Genomic DNA, 8,509 nt, shown 5'->3' with positions numbered 1-8,509 from the left:
TACTTTGAAAGCACATAATATGATGGGTGAAAACAATTAAATGAAATAGACTGGTAATACCCATGGGAAAACATTTTTAGATATGATATTACAATCTTGTTTCAAAATTGGATTTTGCCAAGAGGAAATACAGTTTATTATAAAACACATTTTCTTTTAATTTAATTATATAATCTTTGGCTTCAGAGAAGGGATGCTTAAATCAGACCCATTTAATTTTCAAGTGTATTCACCCATCACCTAGGGCAAATTGGTTTAAATTAGTAGGTGACTATATAAGTTCTAGATATGTGTCAGACAAAAATTTATCTGCAAACTCCGTATAAAAGACTATCCACAGCAGCAGCAGAAATCACCTGGGATGAGCACACGAGCGCCTGATGAGCAGCATTTCCTCTGATTCCAGTGACACCCAGTACAAAACCTGATCTGGGATTATTTTTTATCTTTGTTAATGTTTTGCCAGGCCAGTCCATCACCCTGCACGTCTGCAGCGTGCCAATAAAACCTGATGACCTGCAGTTAGAGTCCACCAGGTGCATTAAATCCCCATGAGGAAGGGGAGCAGGTCCTGCTGAGGCTCCCAGGGCTGCTCCCTGGCAGAGATTGCATTTCCAGCCTAATGACAGCCCTGCTTTGTTCCATTGCTCTGCTCCATCCCTCACACAGCCCAGCCTGGCCAGAACCAGCCCAGATCCCTCCCATCCCACTCCTCCTGCTTGCTCAGGCTGAGGTTGAGCTGCTTTGGAAGTGGTTTCAGAGCAAGCCCCTCCAAAGCCAGCAGCTCCTTGGGGTTTGCTGAGGATCACCCTGCAGAATTCATCCCCCCAGGTCTGCGCCCTCCCTGTGACAGCACCAGCATCAACGACCTCACCTCAAATAAAGCACAAAAAGCAGAGTTTCTGCCCCTGCACCTGGGCCAGGAGCTCAGCCAGCATCAGGAGGCACAAAGCGAAAGCAATACCAAAACTGAGTTCAGTTGTTAAATCCTCTCAGGGCTGTTTTAACAAACAACAACAAAATCTACGTGACAATTCTCATGCTAGGCAGTGAGCCTGTGAAAGCCAAAGCCAGTGAAACTCCTGATGCCACAGCACATATATAAAAATAAAAATGTAAATATATACATGCACCAGTGCAGAGAAATTCTGGAAAGGTGAGTTGAAAGTGTTTGCTAAAGGCAAATTCTTACTAAATTCCACCAAAACATTATTTGCCAAAATAGTTAATTTCAAACCACAGCCCACAAACCCAGAATTGCAGGCAGCATCTCCACCCTGCATTCCCTATATTGCCAGTCAGGTGAGGAGCTGCAGGAGCACTGCCCAGGGCACTGCTGGAGTCCCCATTCCCAGGGGGATTTAAAGGGTAGATGTGGCACCTGGGATGTGGTTCAGTGTGGGGAGAATGGCTGGATTTGATGGTTTTAAACATTTTCCAGCCTGAATGATCCTGGGATTTTCCATACAGGTGTAGTGGTGAACATGGGGATGGTGCTGGGTTGATGGCTGGGCTTGATGATCTCAAAGATCTTTCCCAACCTTAACAATTCCATGATTCTGTGGGTATTCCCTGCATAAATATGAATATTTCAACAGGTGTTGCACACCCACTTCCTTCTGGCTCTTTGCTGCTCTCCCCCTTGGCCACCCAATTTGGGGAGGTGCCCATTGCATCCCTCAGGACCAAACCCCAAACCCACCCGGCCCTGCCAGCCCCAAAATGCAGATGCACTCCAAGTGTGATGCAAACACATGATCTCAGCCATGTCTGGCAAATAAACATTACAAGGGGCTGTTTCAAATCTTTGTAGTAGCAAATCTCAGCACTTAACTAGTAATGCAATAAGTCCTATCAAGAGCAGGCTGAAAGGTGGAATAAATTTCCTGGAGAACAATGAGGGTGATGTATGCATATGACCAAGGCACAATAAAACTGTAGAATGGGAGGAAAAAAATGCATACAGTCAATACAATAAAATCAGCACAAATATAGGTTGTGTAGGCAAATAAATCTAACAATCCAAATATTTTATAACACGCTCACATGCAGAACATTTTTCCCCCCCCCTCCCCAGAAATCTTAGGGTGAAAAAAAAAAAAAATTAGACTGTTTTGCATCTGAGTGTATTGTAAAGGCACCAGCGGCTGTCTGCACAAATTACCATTCATCTAGGCGTTGTTGTGGAAATTTTCAAGGGATTTGCAGTAATTATATGACAAAATGCTTGCAAATCTCACTCATTGCTGAATAGAAACACACGGGTCAAAGATTGAACACTCTCAGCTTGGTAATTTGTAAATGTCAATCAGACGGGGGCCACGGGAGGCACACAGGCGTAAGCACTGAAAGGCACAGCGACGCCGTAGCAACCAGAAAAAGCCTTTTCAATCCACATTATAAAAGGCACGGGATAGTTTTACTTTCCAGCCTTTTTTTTTTTTTTCCCTTCTCTCTCTCTCTTCTATTTTTTTTTTTTTTTAAACAAACTGATCACCTTGCCCCCAGAGGAGGAGGAGGAAAAGGAGGGAGGCGGGAGGTAAAGAAAGGAAGGAAAAACAGTTTAAATAAAACTGGTGAGATTAAATTAACTGATACATACATTCGCAGAGGTAGATCGTTTGCTCTGTAATAAATATGGACTCCTATCTCCCCTCCTCGCAGACAGCAAGGAAAGCAAAATAAAATTAAAAGATATAACAATAAAAATTATAAATGCATTGCGGGCCCGCAGACCAAGAGCCTGTAATGAAGCTGCTGCTGCTGCGAGGGGGGAAGCTCCTTATCTCTGGGGATCATAAACAGGGAGAGGCAGCAGGGTGAGGGGCCAAAATCCCCCTCCCAAACTGCAGGGACACGGGGAAAAGTCAACTCCATCCGTTCCTGTTCTCCTGAAAGTGGAACTCGGGGTGAAATTGGTCCCAGCTGTACAATTGGGAAAATCCTGGTGTCTCCCACTGCCCCAGGGATGCTCTAAAGGCAAATTTGCCTCTGGGGAGAGAGAAGAATCTCCTCCTCTCCTCAGGGGCTGTTCCTGACGCAAGGACAGCTCAGGAATTCAGGAATTTGGGTGTAAGATTTAGTGCAATACAACATTTGGGAATTGGGGAATTCGGGAATTTGGGAATTGGGGAATTTGGGATTTTGGGAATTCGGGAGATCAAGAATTGGGGAATTCAGGAGTTCAGGAGTTGGAGAATTCAGGATTTTAGGAATTCAGGATTTCAGGAGCTCAGGATTTGGGGAATTCAGGATTTCAGGAGTTGGGGAATTTGGGAATTCCTGTGCCATCTGCCCTCGAGGGCACACAACTTTTCTACCCCTTGCCCTCTATTTCAGTACCAACCAAAACAACGTTTTTGTTTAAAACCAGGCACGTTTGGGGATCCCTGAGGTTGCTTCCCTTTGTTTTGTTGGATTTTTTTTTTTTTTTTAATACGGGGAAACCCCCCCCACAGAAGATGCTGCTGGTTTTGTCTCTCTCAGATATTCCAAATCCAGGGCTGGAGCAGAGCTGCCACCATCCCAAAGAGTCCCTGAGCCCTTCCCATGAGTGCCCCAAACTTTCCCCTTCCCCTGCTGTGACACCAGAGCCAGCCCAGGCTCCTCATCACTCCCAATTTTGGTAAATTCAGCTTCATTTTGGGTGAGTTTCAGGCACACAAGGAAGCACCAAGGGCAGGAAGGTGCAGGGAGGATTTTCCATGTGCCCACAGTGAGGGGACATGGGGAGGATGTGGCACCAAAACCCCCGAGAGCCCCCAAAACATTGAAATGGGGCTCTGGTGCAGGAACAGAAAGGTTACAGCAAATAAAGCACAAGGTTTGTGCAGAAATGGGAGAAACCCCACAGAATCTGTCACTGCCCAGGGAATTCAGCTCTCAGCCCCCTCTCCATCCTTTCCCTCAACCCCAAATTCACCCCACACAGTCTGAGCTCAGCCTGGAGCCGATTCCTCATTTTCCAGGGGAGTTTTGAGAATCCCACACTGGTCTGGGTTTGGAGGGACCTTAAAACTCCTGGGCAGGAGCACCTTGCACAGGTGACCCAGAGCTGCACCAGCTCTGATGGCCCTGGCACTGCCACCAGCCCCACCCTCCACGGGATTTAATCAATCTGAGGAAAATTATGAAGTGCCATAAAGCCACAGGTCTCATAAAAAGTATAATAAAATTGAGAAAAGCTATTAAGTTATAAATACAACCAATACATGCAGCGTCACTCAGATGGCAGAAACTGGCCATAAAATAAAGTCATTTTAAGCCATTATTCCACAAGTTACCAAGTGTCTTAATTCAGCAGCCACACGTCCCTTTATGGCACCCAGTCCCATTGTCTGTACAAAGCTTTACAGCTTCCACCTTCCTGCACAGCTAAAAATGCTCCTGCCCTTATAGGAAATGTAGGAAAAAGGATTTGGGGCCTCTTGCAGGTTCTCAGGGAGAAATTGTGCAGATCACCTGGTGATTTCTCTTATTTAACCAACTCCCAAAGTACCTGGCACAGGCAGAAAACACCTCTGGAGTTATTGCAGGATACAGCAGAAAGAGGGAAATAGAGGGACTCCTGCAGCCAAAATCCTGTGTTTTTACCGAAATCAGTGATGAAATTTGAATTTTGAGCTGCAGCATCAGGCTCCAAATAAATATTTCTTCTTTTAAGCTATTCTAAACACACCTGCATCCATTGAAAACAAATTATCCTCTAATAAGTAAGAGTTGTATTCATTTCCTAAAAATACATAATATATAAAAATAAATAAAAATGTAAATATATGCACCAAGGATTTACAGTGCAGGTGTATTTCATTTTCCTCCCTCAATTTAAATCTTTGCTTATCACCCTCCCAACTGCTGTAGAACAATTTCCTCTCTTTATTTCCTCTAAGGGTCCTGTACATTATGAATATTCATTGAAATAATTAAGCACCCTGTTCACAGCTTGTTGTGTTTACTGTTAGTGCAATAAAACCCAAACAGGTTAATGATGATCTTTAATTTGGGAATTTAATGTTATTTCACCTCTGTATCTGTGAAAAGTTTAACTTCCCCTTTAAGCCTCATCAATTTAGGGAAAATAAGTAACCACCATAAAAAGCCACTGCAGACTCAGAGGTACAAACTCCTGTGGTTTTGTCTGTTGAATTTCTCATTTTAGCTCCAGCATTGGAGGAAAACTGAGGTGTGGGGTTTTTTATTTTTGTCAGAATTGTTCACATCACAGCGATTTTAGTGCAGCTGGTCAGTGGAAAGCAAAAACACCTTTGGGATGCAGCAGCCACTGGGAAAATGCATTTATCAAAGATCCTGGCGGGGAGCAGTGGAACCCGCGGGTGCAGAGGCTGGGTTCACCCACAGGAGCCTCCCAAGGCAGGGCTGGCACTCCCTAATTAACCCTTAATCAGCCCCATTAGCTGTGCGGAGCAGGAGCCAGGGCCCCGCAGCCAGAGCAGCACAAATCAGGGGGGTTTATGAGGATTGCTCACATTAATTTCATCCTTTATGGGCAATAAACCTTTGCTGCTTCATTACTGGGCACTGCTCGGTTTTAGAGGAGATTTTCAGGGTGCAGGAGGGGACCAGGGCTGGGGCCAGTGTGGGCTGGTGGCACAGGGACATGGCCAGCACAGCCCTGGCACTGCTCACAGCCTCCTGCACACCCCAGAAATTTTTTTTATATTTTCAGGAAAGGTGAGCTTGCCTGGTGAATCCTCTCCTTTCACCCCAGAGCTGCCACTGCTCCCTGAGCATCTGCACCATTCCCAGGACCCCTGGCTTGTGGCCACCCCACAGACCAGACAAACCTCATTTTATTTATTTATTAATGCTCAAACAGCCAGGAAAAGCAGGCACTGTTAGACCAGACAGAAATTACAGAGCAAAATCTCCAGCTGCAAAAATGATACAAAAAGAACCAAGGCGGGAGATAAAAGAGAGGGGAGAGCCCTGCCCAGGGCTGAGCAGCACCAGCCCGGCTGGAGCCTCTCCCTTGAACACTGCAGAAATATTGTTCTCAGAGCTACCTGAAGCTTTATTTAATGCAACAAAAGCTCATTTTCAATAGGAATTAGCCCTGGGAGAGATGGCTATTAGGAAATGCCAGGTGATGCACAGCTCAGCCCCCTGGACCAGGGAGCTCCCAAACACCTGCACAGCTCCAGGGGGCTGATGCCTCTCTGCCAGAGTGGGGCTTGCTGGGTAAACAATTAACAAAATGTCTAATTTAGCCCTGAAATTAACAGGGGGCTCAGTATTTACACCAGCTAAGCAGCATTTCCTCCACTATTCCTGGTTAATCCTCTCCTTTTTCAGGTTTTCACACAGGCCAAGCTCTTTGCCTTTTTCAAACCACTCCAAGGAAATGAGAAACTAAACCCAAACCAAACCCACATCCCCCACCCCAGCGAAAAGCAGAGGTGTCACCTCCCTTACAGGGCTCCACGAGGCATCTCCTATTAATAGAATTTTAATAAAGTGCAGGAATTCAGGGCAAGGAGAGCAGCTGGAGCCAGGGTCTCAGAGGTATCCCTCCAGTAAAATGGCTTTTTGCAGGAAAAGAGGAGGGAGAAAGAAAAGGGGAAGGCAGTGGAACAAAACCAGGGGAGCAGAGCCCAGCCCTGCCTGCACCAAACCTGGAATTCCCTTCAGGAGGCTCCGAGCTGAGGGCAGGACACCAAATGCAGGAGTGAGCCTGATTTCAGGAGTGAATCTGCATTTCAGGTATTTATAACCCCCACAATCCCCACCTGGAACCCGGCTGGGAATGAGGCTCCCAAGGAAAACTCCCCACTCTGGTAACTGGGAGCAGCTGAGCTTCCTCAGGGGCTCTCAGGGATGGATTCAGGCACCAATTCCTTCAGAAATCTTTGGTTTCTCTGCAGTTTTATTTCACTTTGCAGTGGTTCCAGCACACACACCCCCAGCAGCAGCCAGGGCAGATCTTCACAAGCTCCCTGTGATGTTTCTCTCTGTATAATACACAGAATATTTCTCCATATGTGATGGTGAATATCCCTAACCCCACTTCCAGCAGAAAGCAGGGAAAAGGAGGAAAATGGAGTGAACTGCGTTTTGGGGCAGTTTGGGCCGGAATTGGGGTGTTTGGGGCTGCTGGAACATCTCCTCCCACCCAGCTCTGGGCAGGCTCCAAGCTGAAATCCAGAGATCCAGAATGGATGGTGAAAAGTGAAGGAGCCCAGGCAAGCAGCTCCCCTGTGCCATGGAAATGCCAAATCTGCTGTGTTTGTCCTTTTGGGATGCTGCTCCCAATAAATGAGTGAGGGAAAGCTGGGATGGGGCTGGTGGCAGGGACCAGGGCTCCTTGCAAGGACAGTGACACCAGGGCTGTGCCACCCCCTGTCCCCCAGGGCTTCTCTGCCCCTTCCCTGTCAGCTCACAGGGCTCCAAAAGGAGAAACTTCCAGCACCGTTTCCAAACTCTGCACCAGCGCCAGGAGTTTATTCTGCGAGATCCCATTTTGGGAATAATAATTTTTTTTTTATGGGGCAAACAATAACAGCTGTCGCTGCACGAATAAAAACAGTTCCAAACGGAAGAAACCCAGTATAAAACAAAATTACTTTTTTCATTTAGCACTTGAGCTGCTATCAGGAGGAACAATCCATTTCAGGCAGGAGCAGTTTCGTGCTTTTAAACACCAGCCAGCAGCGTCACCGCCACCCATCCCCAGAAAATAACCCGAGGGGGCATTTCCCCATTTCCTCAGCACCGGGATGTGCCAGGAGAGCCCTGGTCCCTGTGTCACTCACAGGAGGGATGTGGCTGCAGAGATGGGCACAGATGGGTCAGAGATGCGTGCCAGGACAGGAGGGATGTGCCAGGACAGTCCCCGATCCCATTTCCCAGCCCTGCCTGCAGAGATGGCCACAGCTGGGCCATTTTGGACTCTCCAGACTCCTGTGGCTCCCCCAGCTCAGCAGCCAGAGCTGCTCCCATCCCTGCCCAAGGGCTCAGCCCTCTCCCAGTCCTTTTCCAGTGCCCACAGCCACAAACCCCCAGAGCAAAGCGATTTTCCCCAACTCCAACTCTGCCACCCTGGCACTCAGGGTTTCCCCTCCTGCTCCTCCCATCATTTTGTCCTTCCATGGATTCACCCCCCATGCCCAATATCAGAGCTCCATCTAGCGCTGCTCACCCCCTCCAGGGCCAGGGGGAAGGAGGGGGGAAAAGGGAAAGAAAAAAAAAAAATTAAATATATTAAAGGTGTTAATAAGCGACTTATTTAAACGGAGTATCACATATTGAACATTAATCACCTTGCAGTAAAAGTGTAATTAAGGAGTCACTCTGCCTTCTGGGGAAGGCTCGCTTGGAAGCCGAGAGAAAATGGTCTCTTTATTAACACAAATTATTTTATTTGGCTAAAGGTAATAATTCTGAGTGGGGTCAGCGGGCCCCGCGCTCACGGCGGCGGAGCCGGGCCCCGGCAGCGTTTCCATGGAGACCGAGCCGAGTTCATCCTCCCGGTGATGGCTCCGCTCTCCCCGCT

The sequence above is a fragment of the Ammospiza nelsoni genome, chromosome 21 (genome assembly GCF_027579445.1).
Source record: "Ammospiza nelsoni isolate bAmmNel1 chromosome 21, bAmmNel1.pri, whole genome shotgun sequence".
Classification (NCBI taxonomy): domain Eukaryota; kingdom Metazoa; phylum Chordata; class Aves; order Passeriformes; family Passerellidae; genus Ammospiza; species Ammospiza nelsoni.
Note: the sequence above shows the minus strand (reverse complement) of the source record.